Genomic DNA, 17250 nt, shown 5'->3' on the forward strand with positions numbered 1-17250 from the left:
GCAGTCTCTGGATTCAGAGAGGGAAAAGTTCCAGAGCCCTGCGCAAGGAGAGCCCTGTGCAGCACAGCAGAACTGGAGCTCTTCCCTCCCTGCACCCAACCAGCTGCTGCTGCTGCTCCCCCGTTCTCCTCCTTCCTGAGCCAACACGAAGGGGACCATGGCTTGTGCTGACTGAGTCTGACACTGAGGAGTCTCCTGCACTGCGTACCCAGTTACTCACCTCATTGCGTAGTGGTGACAGTGGGAGGAGAGTCGTTGTCCCCTCCGCCTTGATTCTAGCCCAGGAGGGTATTTTGCTTGCGTGCACGCATGCAAGAGATGAGTGTGAGAAAAGGGCTGGAGTGCTTCCCGACACTGAATTGCCTGCGAAGGATGCAGAATCGCAAAAGCAAGAGAGAGGCTCGTGCCTTCTTGGGGTGGAGAGCAGATTGCGCGATTGGGTCAGCAGGGAGCCGCAGGAGAGGGGCCAAAGCCTTTTAAAACTGTTACACATGCTAAGCATTGATAACAGTCTTAATAGGGAATCTCAGTGTACCCGCATCCCACATTCCTTTATTTTATTTTATTTTATTTCCCCCACCTTGTTTTACAGCTCAGAAATGGTACCTCTTGGCTTCTGTAGCTCTGCCGATCAACCTCCATCACTCAGAGTGAGTTGTTCTCCCAGCATCCTCTGTGCTGCGCACATCTGTCTTTCCCCCCTCCTCACCTCCATTCTGGCTCCTACTTCCCCCTCCCACACACACACCTCTCCTTCCCCTGTGCGGAGAACCTGAGCCACTCCTTCCCTTTGGGCCGGCTTCTTGACAGCCTCTCCACAGGAGGCTCCTCGGCAACCCCTGTGAAAAGATTGTTCCACCCCAAAAGGGTTCAGAACCCACAGGTTGAGAACCACTGGCCTATACCATTTCAGACAAATGGATGTCCAGTCTTTTCTTAAAAACCTTCAGTGTTGGAGCATCAACAACTTCTAGACCACCCAGGATCCTTCATTTCAACCTTGAGCTACAAATATTCTTCTCTCTTGGTTCTTCTATATTGTTAGAAGTTCTCTTGAAAGCAAATACAAGATTCTCCTAGAATGTTGCTGTTAAGAAGGAGACACTATAATATTTCAAAGAAATATTATAGAAATAGTGAAAACAATCTCCCCCGTCCCCTGTAGGCCCTCCAGAGACTTCAGGAATGCCTCCTGAAGGTCCCTGAAGGCTCCGGAGGACTAAAACTGGCCCTACGAGCAAACGGGAAGTCTGTTCCTGAACTTCCTGTTTGCCCGTAGGGTCACTTTTTTGCACTCCAGAGGCTCCAGAAGCTCCTGAAGCCTCTGGAGGACCTCCGGAGGAAGGCAAGGGAGGCTGTTTTCACCCTCCCAATGTTCCTATAAGGCCTCTGGAGCCAGGGGAGGGCAAAAATGGCCTCATTTGTCAGGGCCCTGCATGTCCTGACAAATGGCTCCATGTGCCACCTGTGGCACACGTGCCATAAGTTCGCCATCCCGGACCTATAAGGTCCCTTCCAATTCTGTTTATCTGTTTTTATCTGAATCCAGGAAGAATTGTTAAGACTGAGCAGCTGTTAGCTTTGATTCCATTGGCTTTTCATTTCAACTATTTTTTTCCAGCTCTGGTTTTACAGACTACTTTTATTGTCTTTAAAGGCAGCATAGGCAGCATTTTGAGATTTAATTAAACTCTCATTTGGCTAATTAGGAATATTTGAGTTTATTTTTTTTAAAGTTAGCTAAAGTGTACAGAAAGGGGCCAAAATATTTTCATATCACCCTGACATTTTCCCCAATCCCTTTATATCATTCCAACTCATCTCTGTCAATGACTATCTGGCAATCTAGAAAATTTGTATTTTCTCTTATATCATACAGAGCAAACATTCTTTTTCTCCTTCTCCTCCTCCTCTTCCTTCTTTTTCTAAAGAACAGTTTTGATTGCAACAAGAAATGAACCAAACTCCAGCAAGAAAGCTGGCAACACCTCATGTGCTTTTCCCCTGGGATAGTTATTATTCCCAGAATAAGCAGGAAATGTTACCAGCTGCCAATGAAATTCTCTGAGTTAATCTCCAAGGTTACCTAAATGGTTTTACATGATATGGATTCTGTTTCCAATTACATTTGAGGGAGAATGTTTTAGAAAATAGGGATGAAAAGGTGTTTTCTCACTTGATCTTATGCCACCATTTGGCAAGTGCATGTAAGAAGATTTCCCCACTTCTATAGCATGAATAAGTGGAAATAATTGTTCAGTTCAGCTTTGGAAGACTTAGAATTGGCAAGGAAATTAAAAGCAGAAAAATGAATCTGCAAAACAGGTGAGGTTCATACAGAACAGTGAGCACCTGTGTGGGAATTGGAATTTGGTAAAGGGAAAACAGTTTTCAGAGAACTCCTAAGAACACGGGGCTCATGATTAAGTTTCAGATAGAAGAGATATGTGCACTCCAAACTGAATAAAGAATAACAGAGTCATAAGAAATCTTGCAGATTTTCTAGGTCCAGCACCCTATTCAAGCAAGAGATCCTATACCATTCCAGACAAATGGCTATCAGTCTTTTCTTAAAAACCTCCAGTGAGGGAACACCCACAATTTTTGAAGGCAAGCCACTGGTTAATTGTTCTCACTGTTAGGAAATTTCTCCTTATACCTAGATTGCTCCTCTCCTTAATTAGTTTCCAGCCATTGTTTCCTGTCCTGCCTTCTGCCGCTTTGGGAAATAAAATGACCCCCTCTTCTTTGTGACAATATTGGAAGACTTCAATCATGATACTCCTAGTCCAGTAATGGTATTCTATTTTCTTCACTGCCAGTTTGGTAGCGGGAACGTGCATGTGCAGACATGCCTTGATGACATCTGGGTGGGTGGGTGGAGCTTCGTGCCGCCCCCACTACCGGTTCACCTGAACCAGTGTGAACCGGCAACATACTTTCTCTGTCCTAGTCCTTCTTTCCATCAGATTGATGGTTTGTGATTTTGGATTGAACCCATTTCAAGCAATGCTCACAGAAGACCAAGAGTATTTGAGGAAATGGTTTTCAAAATTGCACCCTGTGCCGTTATGTCCTGAGGTCTATTTTGCTGCTCGTGTGAACTGGTTAAAGAAAAGTAGCTGTCAGGCCTGGAAGCCATCTTTTGCATTGAGCCTCCAGGCCTGCCACATTTAATGCTGTGGGAAAATGGGAGAGGGGATAATATGGAATATGGGAGATATATAGTCACAATAACATTCCTTTCTCACTGGACATCTTGCCCTGCACTTTGAGGGGCATGACTGGAGGCATCTCTAGTTTTAAACGGTGCCTGATTGGACCATGTAATGGACATGTGGGAGCTGGGCAGGGACTTGGACTTTCTTTTGGGTGGGGAAGACCTGGAAGCTTTCAGATTTGGGTTTTCCCAGATATACCAATCTGACATCTCTAATAAAGTGGAACTTTGAGGAAATTCAAGCCTTGGAGTCTTCTTTCGTTGGGGGTGTTACTTGGAATCCTTACATTAGCTCTCCTGCTCTATATAATCCCTTTTAGAGAGATTCACCTGGAAACCACCTTCAAATTTGTGTGGTTTCAGGGAAATATTCTTTCATCCCTGCAGTCTTTTTAATCTGAATATTTTCACTGCTGGGCTACATTACTGCCTTGGGAAAATATGTCTCATCCTCTGCTTGCTACAATTACTTATTTTTTGTTTCCAAGTTAAATTTATGCAAATGCTTTATGTTTTACAAGCCTGTATTTATACTGCTTCTATAATTTTAGCTTTTTTTTTAATTTTGTAAGTCATTGCCAGCATGATTGTGATGGGATGAACTCATAAATAAAGTATATAAATAGATCCTTTTTTGTATAAACTATTCTTAATTGGTTTCTATTCAATGCTTTACAACAGGTTAAGAAAGCTGTTGGAATTTTTTTACAAGGGTGAGGGTGGGAGTTAAAGTTTTCTTCCTTGCAACTGATCTCATCTGAGCAGATCGTAATTAATTCAGCACTTCCAGTGCTTTCCTGTTTCACAAATTGCCATTGAACAGAAGGGTAATGTTTAAGAACATGTTATTTGGAATTATGACACTCATGTTTCATGGAAGACATAAAAAGCTATGGATTGCAATGAGCAATTTGCTCTGGTCTGTGTATCAAGTAATTGCTCATCATGTAGAGTCTACCCAATTTACAGTTTGGTTCAGGATTGATTATTTATGCTACTTGCTAATTTTTACTTAATGAGACACAATATTCCAAGGTGATGGGGAACACAAACACATTTGGGACTTGACTCAACACTCTGCTTCATTACAGCTTCGTTTGTTTTTCAAAAGATTACACACCTGCCTTCTGGGCTCATTTTCACAAGCATGGTGTGGATTTCAAATGTAATTGTTGTTTTTCCTCCTAGCCCAAGGAACAAAAGGGAAAGGCTTGTGGCAGTCTGAAGGAGTTGGCAGGGACTTCAGAGGTCATCTGGTCCATCCTTTGCTCTGGACAGAAATCAACTAAACCCTCCCTGATAGGTGGAAATCCAACTAGTAAGTATTAATGCGAATTTTTAATATATATTTTATTAAAGTTTATTATCAGATAAAATACAAATAGAAACAAAGGTTAGGAAAAATAAAGGAGAAAGAAGAGGGGTGTGGAAGGAAAGGAAGAGGAAAAAAGTGCAGTTGGTAAGAGTAGCAAAAGTAGCATCAAGTAGTATCAAGTATCAAAGTAGTAAAAAGAGTATCAAAGGACACCTCTTGATTCTATTAGGCAAAAATCTCCAAGGCTGAATTAACAGCTTCTGTGTACAACAGGCATTGCCTACTACCAAACTACAAACCTGTCAGCACTCCTCCATTGAGTAATTAGGAAAGAAAACCACGAGACTCCATTGATAGAAATCAAGTGTACTTTTACTAATTATAAATGATTAGAAGCGTAGCAAAGCGAAGACTGATTATTTAGGCGCGAAAGCAAATGATATATAGAATAACCCATTCCCCTCCCCTTGGCATCCCAGTTACAGTCCAATCATAATTCTCCCAAGTGTCAGGTGTGAGATAACTTCGAAAGGCATCACCCAGATGGAATGTCGGTGCCGTTGGCCTTGGCAGGAAACCTCCTCCGCATGTGCAGTAAGACAGGCAGCAGAAACTCCAGAATCTTCCTCCAGCACAATTAGTATTCCCCTCCCAAATACCATGCCCCGCTCCCCGTTTCAATGGCAGCCGAAGCAGCAGCAAAGCAGAGGCTGACAAAACTATTTCCAGACAGGTGATGTAAAATCAATGCAACCCAACTTTTCCAGCACTGTCTCCGAATCCCTGAAGAAGATACATCTCACACTTTCCAACTAGGGGGATGGTGGTGTCTTGTATGGCTTGTCTGGTCTTTGTTTTGTTAGCATACTGATCTCATAGTCCTCCAATTTTATTCTCTAATGGTAAGAGTTAAAATAACTTCTAAGTAGAGACCTTCAAATGTCTAGGTTCTATCATATCTCAATACCTAAAATGGACACCTAACATCAAAGTACAACAAAGAATATTCTTTCTGCACCAACTCCGGAAGCTCAAACTGCCCAAAGAGCTGCTGATTCAGTTCTACAGAGGAATTATTGGGTCTGTCATCTGCTCCTCCATAATTGTCTGGTTTGGCTCTGTAACCCAACAAGACAGACACACACGTCAGAGGATAATTAGAACTGCAGAAAAAACAATTGCTACCAACCTGCTTTTCATTGAGGACCTGTACATTGCATGAGTAAAAAGAGGGTCATGAAAATATTTACAGACCCCTCACATCCTGGACATAAATTGTTTCAACTCCTACCCTCAAAATGATGCTATAGGGAACTGCACACCAAGACAACTTGACACAAAAACAATTTTCACAAACGTGATCACTCTGCTAAACAAATAATCCCCCCACCACTGTCAAACCATTCACTAAGGTTGCATTACTATTACTATTAATCTTCCCTAACACCCATCTCCTCCCACTTATGACTGCAGGACTGAACTTTGTTGATTGTATCCTTACAATTTATATTGATATGATTGCTTATTTGTACCCTATGACTATCATTAAGTGTTGTACCTTATGATTCTTGGCTAATGTATCTTGTCTTTTACGTACACTGAGATCATATGCACCAAAGATAAATTCCTTGTGTGTCGAATCGCACTTGGCCATTCAAATTCTAATCTATTCTAAATGATGGAGACTTATTGTTTAAGGGCTAATGAATTTGGCCTGTAAGACTAAGAAAGACTTTTCAGTGGGTTAAACTTTAGCTCATCATTGCAGAATTACCAGTGTGTATGTGTCCCAGGATTTTGGCAAATGTTGTACTAGATGGCATGGAGAAAGATGAGCTTGGGTGACCCAGATGAAGATCTGACTGCCAAGGGAGCTTTCATCATTGAACCACTATTGGACAAGAATAATTAAAACAACAATTACATTATCACAGCACTATAATTTCCACAAGCAGGCTGCTAATGGACCAGAGTGTATTGAGATTTAAAATGGTGCCTGATATTATTTCATGCTCTTGCATTCATTGGCCACAGATTAAATCTCTTTCTTCTCTTTTCTTTTTCAGCAAAGGTGGGGTGGAGGAGGAGAAGCAAACTAACACAACTCAAAAAACTCATTGGGCATGAATATCTATGGAGATTCTCAATCACCTATATCATGGCAACTGGATTGGACTGATGTTAGTTAGAACTGAGGAAGCCTCTTGAATGAGAAGTGAATATTTTTCAAAGGAAAAAAAACCCAAGGAAGTCCAGTTTGTCAATGTATGAAAGACTTCATGAACTGGAATAGGGCTTAGTAACAAGGTCAACCAATGAAGAGACATGGCAACTGGGTCAGCCAATGAGGGCTGTTTGGAAACTGAAACAGTATTTGCTGTGTGAGCTACAAGGAGACAGCAAAGAGCCTGGGCCTGGCTTAGCTGAGCTCTAAACTAGTCTGCTGCTCTGAACTGAAACTGAAACTGTTCTGTCCTCTGCCTGTGTTTGCTTGTATTGGTAAACCTGTTTTTGGTATTATATATTTACTTCATATGTTATAGTATATATAAAGAGAAGTTAAAAAATCCTGCTGAATCAGTTACCTGTATATGCTTTCTGGATGTGATTGCTCCTGCAAACTCTGACACAGTTGCCTTTTGGAAAAAGCACCTTTGGGACATGGTCGACATGATGGACATGATGGTCTGGATATCCTGAGTCATCAGGATATCAATGTAGGGGTTGTCCTGAGCGAGGTTTCATTCCTGGGCTCCCTGTCTTCAGGAGGTCTGTTGGGGGTTTGGCAATCTTTGCAAAGGAGGGGATGAATTGCCTGTAGAAGTTTGCGAAACCTAGGAAGCTTTGTAACTGTCTGCGAGTGCAAAGGGGTTGCCAGCCTAGGATGGCTTGTACTTTGGCTGGGTCCATCTTTATTCCCTCAATTGACACTCAGTAACCCAGATAATCTAACCATGCATGGTGGAATTCACATTTTGATACCTTGACATACAGGTTGGCTGCCAGAAGTTTTTCCAGTACTTGACGGACAAGGGGTATGTGGTCATTCATGGTCTCAATGTAGATGAGGATGTCATCTAGGTAGACAAGGATCCCCTTGTAGAGGTGCTCGTGCAGCACCTTGTTTATTAACTGCATAAATACCGCTGGGGGCCCCTGCAGTCTGAAAGGCATCACTTTGAATTGAAAGCTCCCTGGGGGCAATTGAACACTGTTTTCCACTCAGCTCCCTCTCTGATATGTACTCGGTAGTATACTTCTCTGAGGTCTAGTTTGGTGAAGACATTTCCCTTGGCCAGATGAGATAGCATGTCCTTCATGAGGGGGACATGGTATAGGTTGTGTATGGATACCCCATTTATCCCTCGAAAGTCCACGTATAGTCTCAGAGTTCCATCTTTTTTTCTTTGAAGAGGACTGGCGCCGCGACCCGTGGCTTGGCTGGCTCAATGAACCCCATTGCTAGGTTTTTGTCTATGCATTTGCACATTTCTTACATTTCCCAGGGCATCATGGCATACAGTTTGGGCTTGGGTAGTTTTGCCCCAAGGATTATTTCAATGGCACAGTCTCCCTCATGGTGGGGAGGCAGAACATCACACTCAGCCTCACTGAATACTTCTGAAAAGGGCCTGATATTCCCTTGGGATCTGTTTGGCCTCTGGGGTTTTGTCTGATGTGGTTGCCTGTTGTTCTGGTGGGTTCTTTTGGGGGGTTTCCTCTGTGGGTGGTGTTTCTGCTTGCTGATGTGGGAGGGGTTGGGGGCCCTTGATATCCTAAGTCTGCCAGTACCCCCTTGCCACCAGATGGTCAGTCCCCACTTGTCTAGCCAGGAAAGTCCCAGTATGACTGTGCCTGTCATGTTGGGGGCTATTATGAATTGAATTACTTTCCAGTGATCCGCTAGCTCTAGCCTCACTGGTTCGGTCCGGTGGGTGGCATAGGCTCTTCCCATTAGGGACCCATTGACCTGTTCAAAATGGATTGGGTGGGCCATTCTTTTTGCTCTGATCCCAAGTTTCAGGACTGTGGTTAGATTGCTAAAGCACCTCCTGCAGCCTGAATCTATTAGTGCTTGAAAATCCCTCTGATTTCCTGTTCTTGGGGATGTGAGGCATATTGGAAAAAGGAAAGGGTGAATTGGTTCACTCACCATTGTGTCATTTTCTCCCTCGTCCTTGCTGTCATAGAATTTGGGCAACTGATTGTCATTGCCTGGGATTCCACCACTTTCGCCTAGAAGGGAAGAGCTTTCCGAGACGAGTTGGTGGTCCATTTGGGGCCTCGTTCTGGACTTGCCCTTGGCGGTGGGTCTGGCCTTGGTTTTGGGACTAGGGTTGGGCACGCAGATGCCATGTGGCCCATCCCCCCACATCTGTAGCATTTCAGCGGACTTTGAGGGAGGGCTGGTCTCAGGGCCTGCTGTGGTGCTGTGGTTCCCCATCGGTTCGGTGGTTTCAGGTCAGGTTGACCTCTCTCTCTTGTGTCCGGTTGCTTTCTCATGTTGTTGGCACGCAGCCCGCTGTCGACTTTTGTTGCTACTTGGAACCACTCAGAGAGTCAATTTGGAATGTTGCAGTATGCAGTTACCTGGGCAATTTGCTTGTCAAGGCTTGTTCTGAAAAAATGACCAGCATCCGCTCTTGTAAAGGGGGTAGCCTTCCAATGACCCTCGTAAATTCACAGATGTGCTCTTTGATGGGGGGGGCTCTGCTTTAAGTTGCTGAGTTCCTCTTCCACATATGGGTCCTCCTCCATCTCCTTAAATCTGGCCTCTAGCAGTTGCAGGAAGTTATCTATATATTGCACTTAGGGAGCTCTCCTCTTGTGGAGGGCTGCTAACCATTCCCTTGCTTCTCCCTCTAGCCCCTCTGCGATTGTATTCACCATGGCTGTAGGGGATGGGTAGAGGTTCCCATAGCATTCTAGGTGGATATCAACTGAATCAAAGAATAGAGCTAGCTGGTCTGAGTCTGCATCAAACTGTCTGGAGCTTTGATGTCTGGAGCTAGCCGCATACCTCTAGCTGTAATCAGTCTCTCTCTTCAGCTATGGTTGCCTGATTTTCTCTCCAAGCACCCCAAATATTGGGGGAGTACTTGGAGAGCCCGGGATTCAGGAAACCTGGAAATCTCAATAGAGTCAGTTTCTAAAAGTCAGTTTCAGCTCTCTGTGAAGTTTCCAAAAGATGACCTAATTAATTTATGGGCCTCGAGACAAAGTTCAAAAGAAATCCATTCATGTATTAGGTTCAACATTTTGGCATGTTCTTCTGTGGAGCCGAAACTGATATCTGCTTAATGGCATCTGAACTTTATTCCTGTATCCCTTCCCTTTTGTCTGTGTCATAAATCACATCCATCAACAAGGTGCTGCGGCAGGCTATGAACGTGGGCATTTCACACACTAGCTGTAGAAATATGAGATCTGACTCTGGCCAAAGGTATGCATGGCATTCTCCTCCCTTTTCTCTCTTTTTTATGTCAACTTGATAATATTCATGGAAATGCTTTACAAGTTGACATCTCTCTTGCTTGACAGAACTTATTACTGATAAAATGAGTGCTTCCACAGTATTTGGGTGCATGTTTGATCTTGTGGCATTCCCTTGCTTGAAGTGTATGATAAGCACATCTCTTAACTCTTGGAGGAACTACTAGCATTTATGAGATTTAAAATGTAAGAACAGGCAGACCAAGGAAGTCAAAATGGCCTCCACATTTAAGACACTACCTTGAGATATCAAAACTATGTTGTTGTTTCCTCAACAACAACTGATTTCTTTCCATTTCTTTGAAAACACTAAAGCAGAACTCAGATGAAATTTCTCCTCCTGATCTAATGAACTCTAGAAAAAGGCAGGAGATAAAGGATCCCAGATTTCAATATTTTCCTTTTTCATTGTAATCAAGCATATAAAGAATATATTCTCTCTCTCCCTTTATATTGTTCTCATCACTTTAAACCTCTTGTGGTTACTTTTGCATTTTAATTTTGCCCATATGACAAAGTCATTATTTTAATAAGTGGATGAAAATTATTCAATGGAGAAAGAAGACCCATCCTGACAAATTAGCTTGTAATAAATGGAGGCAACCCTACTTAATTGCCTCGATACTTTTTGACAGATAATCTGTTTCCATTTATTGTTTCCTATATAAAAACCTCTGCGCTCTTACAACAACAAAAAGGAGCCAGAGAAAGAGATAAGTCTATTCTTTCATGGTTTGGATAAATGTGTTTATTGTTTTCTAAGGTACAAAGTTATTAATGATCATTATATGAGGGGGGGGAATCTAGGAAGATGAAAGGAAAAAAAGAATAAAAGAGGAGAAAAATGATCTACTGTAAGTTCAGACCAAAGTAATTTCACACATTTGTAAGGATACGTTAGTAAGAGCTAGTGAAGAATATAGCTTTTTGAAATTTCATACTGAATTTGTGGGCAATGGAACAGGGCGGAAAGCCTGTAGCAGTAGCATCGGAGGATGAATGGATTTATTCTTTCAAATAAATGGATAGATGGATGGACTTCAATTCCCAGAATTCCCCAGGAAGCCCCTCATCTTAAAATTGACACAGTCAAGAAACAATGCCCTAGGCTGTATGGCTACTTGACTATATTTTATTTATTTATTTAGATTGTTAAACATGTACGAGATAACAGGTATAAGTATAAACCTGGACATGAACACAGGAAATGGGGACGAATAAATGGGGACAATATGACAGGGACGGTAGACATGCTGGTGCACTCATGCACACCCCTTTTGTGGACCTCTTAAGAACAGGGTAAAGTCTACACTAGACAGTTTAAGGTTAAAGTTATGGAGATTTGAGGATGTAACAACAGAATTGGGTAGAGCATTCCAGGCATTGACCACTCTGTTGCTGAAATCATATTGTTTGCAATCAGTTTTGGTGTAGTTTACCTTGAGTTTGTATCTATTGTTTGCCCATGTATTATTGTGGTTGAAGTTGAAGTAGTCATTGACAGGTAGGACATTGTAGCAGACAATTTTGTGTACTATGTTTAGGTCAGACCATAGGTGGTAGTTCTAGGTTCACCAAGCCCAACATTTCAAGGCTGGTGGCATAAGGGATTCTATTGTGAGCAGAGGAGTGTAGTACTCTTCTCATGAAATACCTCTGGACTCTCTCAATTGTAATAAAGTCTGACATACAGTGTATTTCAGACGGACGAACTATATTCAAGAATTGGTCTGGCAAAAGTTTTGTATGCTCTAGTTTGCAGTACAAGGTTACCGGAGAAGAAACTTTGCAAAATTAGGTTAACAACTCTTAATGTCTTTTTGGCAATGCTGTTACAGTGAGCTCTGGGGCTTAGATCATTTGAGATGAGTACTCCAAGGTCCTTGACAGAGTGAGGGTCATCTACAAGGTTGTATCTGCCCACCTTGTATTTGGTATTCTGATTTTTGTTGCCAATGTGTGTGAGCTGCTCAGAAAAAAATAAAACTGTCTGATGAATTAGAAATTGAGGGGGAATTCAGCTTCTTCAAATCAAATCAAATCTGTATTATGTCATAAACCCAAACTCTAATTTTAACTTATTTTAAACTTGTTAATCCAGAATTTATTTCCTTTTAACCAAAAATCCAGCATAATAGTTTTGGAAATTATGGATAAAGCAACAATATTCAACCTCTTCCCAAAACATTTTAAATGTTTGTGATTGCTCAAGATTCCTTTAGTACATTATTTGAGAAAATTATCCAGAGAAACCACTAGCAAAAAATAAACTTGCTCTTTGACATTTTCTTCCTTTGATTTCCTTTGCAATGCAACTTATGTCAGGTTGATGTGCTCTGTATTTTCAAGATGGCATGGGTTGATGGTAATGTCTCTTCAATATCTTCATAAATGACTTAGATGAGGGACTAGAAGGGGAATTTACCAAATTTATGGATGTGATTGGCAAGAATAGCCAATACCCTAGATCAGTGGTTCCCAAACTTGGCAACTTTAAGACTTGTGGACTTCAACTCCCAGAGTTCTCCAGCCAGAAGAGCTAGCTGGAGAATTCTGGGAGTTGAAGTCCACAAGTCTTAAAGTTGCCAAGTTTGGGAACCACTGCCCTAGATGATAGACTCATGATCCCGATGGATCTTGATAGACTTGAACACTGGGCCTCATCTAACAAAATAAAATTCAATATAGAGAAAAGTAAAGTCTAATATTTAGCAAGAAAAACCAAAAGTACAGATATAGGCTGGGTGAAACTGGGCTTAATAGCAGAAACTGTGAGAGGGAACTTGGAGTCTTAGTGGACAACCAGCTAAATATGAGCCAGTAGTGTGCAGCGGCAGCCAAAAAACCCAATGCAATCCTAAATTGCATTAACAGAGGACTACAATCAAGATCAAGTAATGTACTACTACCACTCTATAAAGCCTTAGTAAGACCTAGAATGCTGCATCCAGTTTTGATCACCACACTATAAAAAAGATGCTGAGACTCTAGAAAAAGTGCAGAGAAGAGCAACCAGGATGATTAGGGGACTGGAGACTAAAACATATGATGAACGATTACAGGAACTGGGTATGGCTAGTCTAGTGAAGAGAAGGACCAGGGGAGACAGGATGACAGTCTTCCAATATTTGAGGGGCTGCCACAGAGAGGAGGGAGATCAAGCTACTCTCCAAGGCACCTGAAGGCCAGACAAGAAATAATGGGTGGAAACTGATCAAGGAGAGATTCAACCTGAAAATAAGGAGAAATTTTCTGACAGGGAGACCAATCAACCAATGGAACAGAAGTTGCCTTCAGAAGTTGTGGGAGCTTCATCACTGGAGGGTTTCAAGAAGAGACTGGGCTGCCATTTGTCAGAAATAGTGTAGGGTCTCCTGCTTGAGTGGGGGTGGGGGTGGACTAGATGACCTACAAGGTCCCTTCCAACTCTGTTAATCTGTTAAATCTGATCCCTTTTTATTTGTGCCAACCCGCTCAAACATTGGAACACTGCTATCATGTCACCCCTAGTCCTTCTTTTCACTAGGCTATGTTGTTTTCAAATTTGTAGCTCAGGGTTGTAGCTGAGGGGTCCTTGGTGCTCCCTAAGCTTGATGGTTTTCTTGCAGACATTTCATGATGCAAACTAGGTAACACCATCTGTGGAAAGGGAAGAGGGCAGAAAAAAGGAGTCACAACTAGTGAGCCAAGCCAGTTGCAGTTTGTTCTCCAGTTCTGGTTCCTTCTTTTTTTCTTCCATGCTGCAGGGGACTCTCTCGCCACCAATGCCTTTATTCTTAACTGCAAGCTTTTTACATCAAAAGGGCCACGGAAGTTTCCATCAGCACAAAAGGGCTGCTGATGAAAAGAAAGGAATGCTTTGTAAATGAAGGGGAAGGATTATTTGTGGAGCGTTTGCCCTCTCAAACAGCCCCTGCTGTCTCTTTCCTGAGGCTGTTGGTCAAACTGGGGAACGATGGAGATAAAAACAAACCAGGGGTGCCCTTTTCCCTCTGTTCAATCAACAGTGATTTTTTTCAGAAAGCTAAGAGAGATTGTGTGATATAAACACAAGATGGCTTTGATGCCATCTGGTTATTTCTCCCATTCTCTGATCATAAATCCCCCAGCCTTTTTAAACACTCATATCTAAGGCTTCTTCTATTCCAATTAGACTGGCTAGTGTCTGAAGGATCTTAGTTGATTAAACATCTGCTGCATGATCAAGTAAATTATCTGCATTTCCACCTTGAAAAAATATCAGTCATGTGTTCTTGAGATCCTGCTACAGAGAGGAAGGGGTCAAGCTATTTTCCAAGACACCTGAAGGCAGGACAAGGAATAATGAATAGAAACTGATCAAGGAGAGATTCAACCTAGAAATAAGGAGTAAAACTTTCTGACAGCGAGAGTAATCAACCAGTGGAACAGAAGTTGCCTTCAGAGGTTGTGGGAGCTTCATCATTGGAGGCCTTCAAGAAGAGACTGTACTGCCATCTGTCAGAAGTGGTGTAGGTTCTGCATGCGCAGGAGATTGGATTAGATGATCTACAAGGTCCCTTCCAACTCTGTTAATATTTTATTCTGTAATGCTTCTCTGATTGCAGGTTTTCATCTTCTAATAGTGGAGCTGGTCTGGTGTTTACTTGTAGCTTGGTCTTAGAAGCTTCCAACCCACTCTTGAAAAAATCTTTTTCCTTCAGCTTTCACCTAAATGTTGAAAAAGCAATATCACTGGTAACCATTTCTGGAAAACTGGTAATGAATATCTAAGAGCATTTGATCTCAGCACTGTGGCATCCATCTAAGTCAGAATAGACATGACTCTTTCCTTACCTGTATTTTTAGTTGAATGTCCCATGGCCTTCTTGATCTGCTTTCATGGTCTTTCCTTTAGGTTTTAATAGATTAGCAGAGTTGGAAAGAGCCTTGTAGGTCATCTAGTCCTCCCCCGCTCAAGCTTTCAGGAAGAGAAGTGAGAAAGCTTTGTGATGCTCAAAAGAGTTGAAGAGGAGAAAAATGAAGGGGAGGAAGATGGAGAAAGAAGAAACGGTCAACTGTGTATATATTGGCTTTAAATATAAGGAGAAAAAGCAATGCACAACAAACTCCCTTTTTAAGACCAAGTAATTCCTTAATTATCGGGATAAAGTCCAGTCAACTGAGTGTTTACTGGCTGGATGCCCTTTCTGATGCCACGTGGAGTTCAGAGCAAATATTTTTCCTTTGCACACTTGGGACAGAAATATCTGCGACTATCTAGGATTGAATTCTCAACCTTTGGCGTGGGAAGCAAGCATCTTCACCACTATGCCATCACCCCATTCAGAAAATGATCCGCAATGTTTTAACAATTCCAAGAGCATCACCATTGCACTAAAAGACACTCACAGGAAAAGTTAAGCAGGTTCTGACTCCTTTTCAAACAGCTTAGGATCTTCAGAACTGGTAAGAGCAATCTCTAAACTACAAGCAGCCTTTTGATTCCTTTTGACTTCTCTGAAAACAATTAATTCGGGAAATAGCAGCAATCAAAACACACAAAGATTCAGTAAATAAAAATATTGGTGGTGATCGTAACAATACCTACTATAATATCCATTAACCTAGGCGGATATTTTTCAGCAGCAAAATTAAAGTTCTTTTGTAACCATCATCTTCCAAATGCTTTAACAACTATCAGGAGCTCTCTGGAGTTTCCAAGTACTAATCAGGTGTAACCTTGCTTATCTTTTCCCATGGCCAGCCATTTGCCAGACTGCTCCTACTACCTGCTGCAGGTCAAGATCCTTGAATGAACTAAATTTATTCAAAGTTAATATTTTTGGGAACCAATTAAACAGAAAACAAGGTTCTCTCCTGTTAGCATCATAAGACATATGTTAAGTATCTGAACAATGCAAGATTGTTTATCACACCTAAATACTGTTTTGATAACAAGCACTGACTCACTATTTGCCTCTCGGTTTTTCACCATCATCCTTTCTTGCCCAACCCTGTAAATACTTAAATTGTGTATGTGGAGAATATTCTCTCTGTGTGTGTGTCTCTGTGTGTGTACACCATGCATGTGATTAAATGGATTGTGATCCACTTGCTTATCAGATAATTATGAATAGAATAGAATAGAATAGAATAGAATAGACCTTGGAGGTCTTCCAGTCCAGCTCTTTGCTCAAGCAGGAGAACCTACTGTATATAATCTCAGACAAATAGTTATCCAATCTCTCCTTAAAAACCTCCAGTGTTGGAGCACCCACAATTTCTGAAGGCAAAGTGTTCCACTGGTTAATTGTCCTCACTGTTAGGAAGTTTCTCCTTAATTCCAGGTTGAATCTCTCTTTGATCAGTTTCCAACCATTATTTCTTATCCTGCCTTCTGGTACTTTGGAGAATAATTTGATCCATTCTTCTTTGTGGCAGTCCCTCAAATACTGAAATACTGCTGTATTTATTGAATGATATATTTATTTCATTAGAGTTAATTGCTCAGGTTTTTCCTTCCTTCCTTCCTTCTTCCCTCCCTCCCTCCCTCCCTCCTTCCTTCCTTCCTTCCTTCCTTCCTTCCTTCCTTCCTTCCTTCCTTCTCCTTTCTCTCTCCAGCCACAATCTAAGTGACTTAAAACAGTTTATAAAACATTTTTCCTTCTATTTAATCATGTTTGATTTTCAGAGACTGCTTGGAAAACTCTCTGTGGTTTTCTTGGTTAGATATTTCAGAAGTGGTTAGTCATTGCCTTCTTCCTATGGCTGAAAAGAATTGAGTAGCCCAAGGTCACCCAGATAGCATTGTTCCCAGGAAGGGACTGGAACTCACAATCTCCCAGTTTCCAGCCTAAAGTGTTAACATATCCATAGCAAGCATAAAAATAAGATGCCTCAAGCACACAAGACTTAAACTCCCAGATAAGAAAGATAAACATAAAAAATAAAACAGAATCGAGATGAATTAGTTACCCATCTGTAAATAAGATTCTTGTTTAGTTGTGAAAGACCAACATGCTGCTTCATTTGAAACTCTTAGATGTCAACTACTCAGTTAATTATTTAAGGTTTTTTCCCCCACCAGTAAATGTAGAGTATTTAAATTATTTCAAATAAAGCCATACACTTTGCATTATTTGTATTTGTATTTATTAGTTTGTCAAACATGTACAAGATAGCAGGCATAAATATAAATATGGACATGAATGAAAGAAATGAATACAAATAAATAGGGACTGTAGGACAGGGATGGTAGGCA

This window comes from Thamnophis elegans, chromosome 15 (genome assembly GCF_009769535.1).
Source record: "Thamnophis elegans isolate rThaEle1 chromosome 15, rThaEle1.pri, whole genome shotgun sequence".
NCBI classification, from domain to species: Eukaryota; Metazoa; Chordata; class Lepidosauria; order Squamata; family Colubridae; genus Thamnophis; species Thamnophis elegans.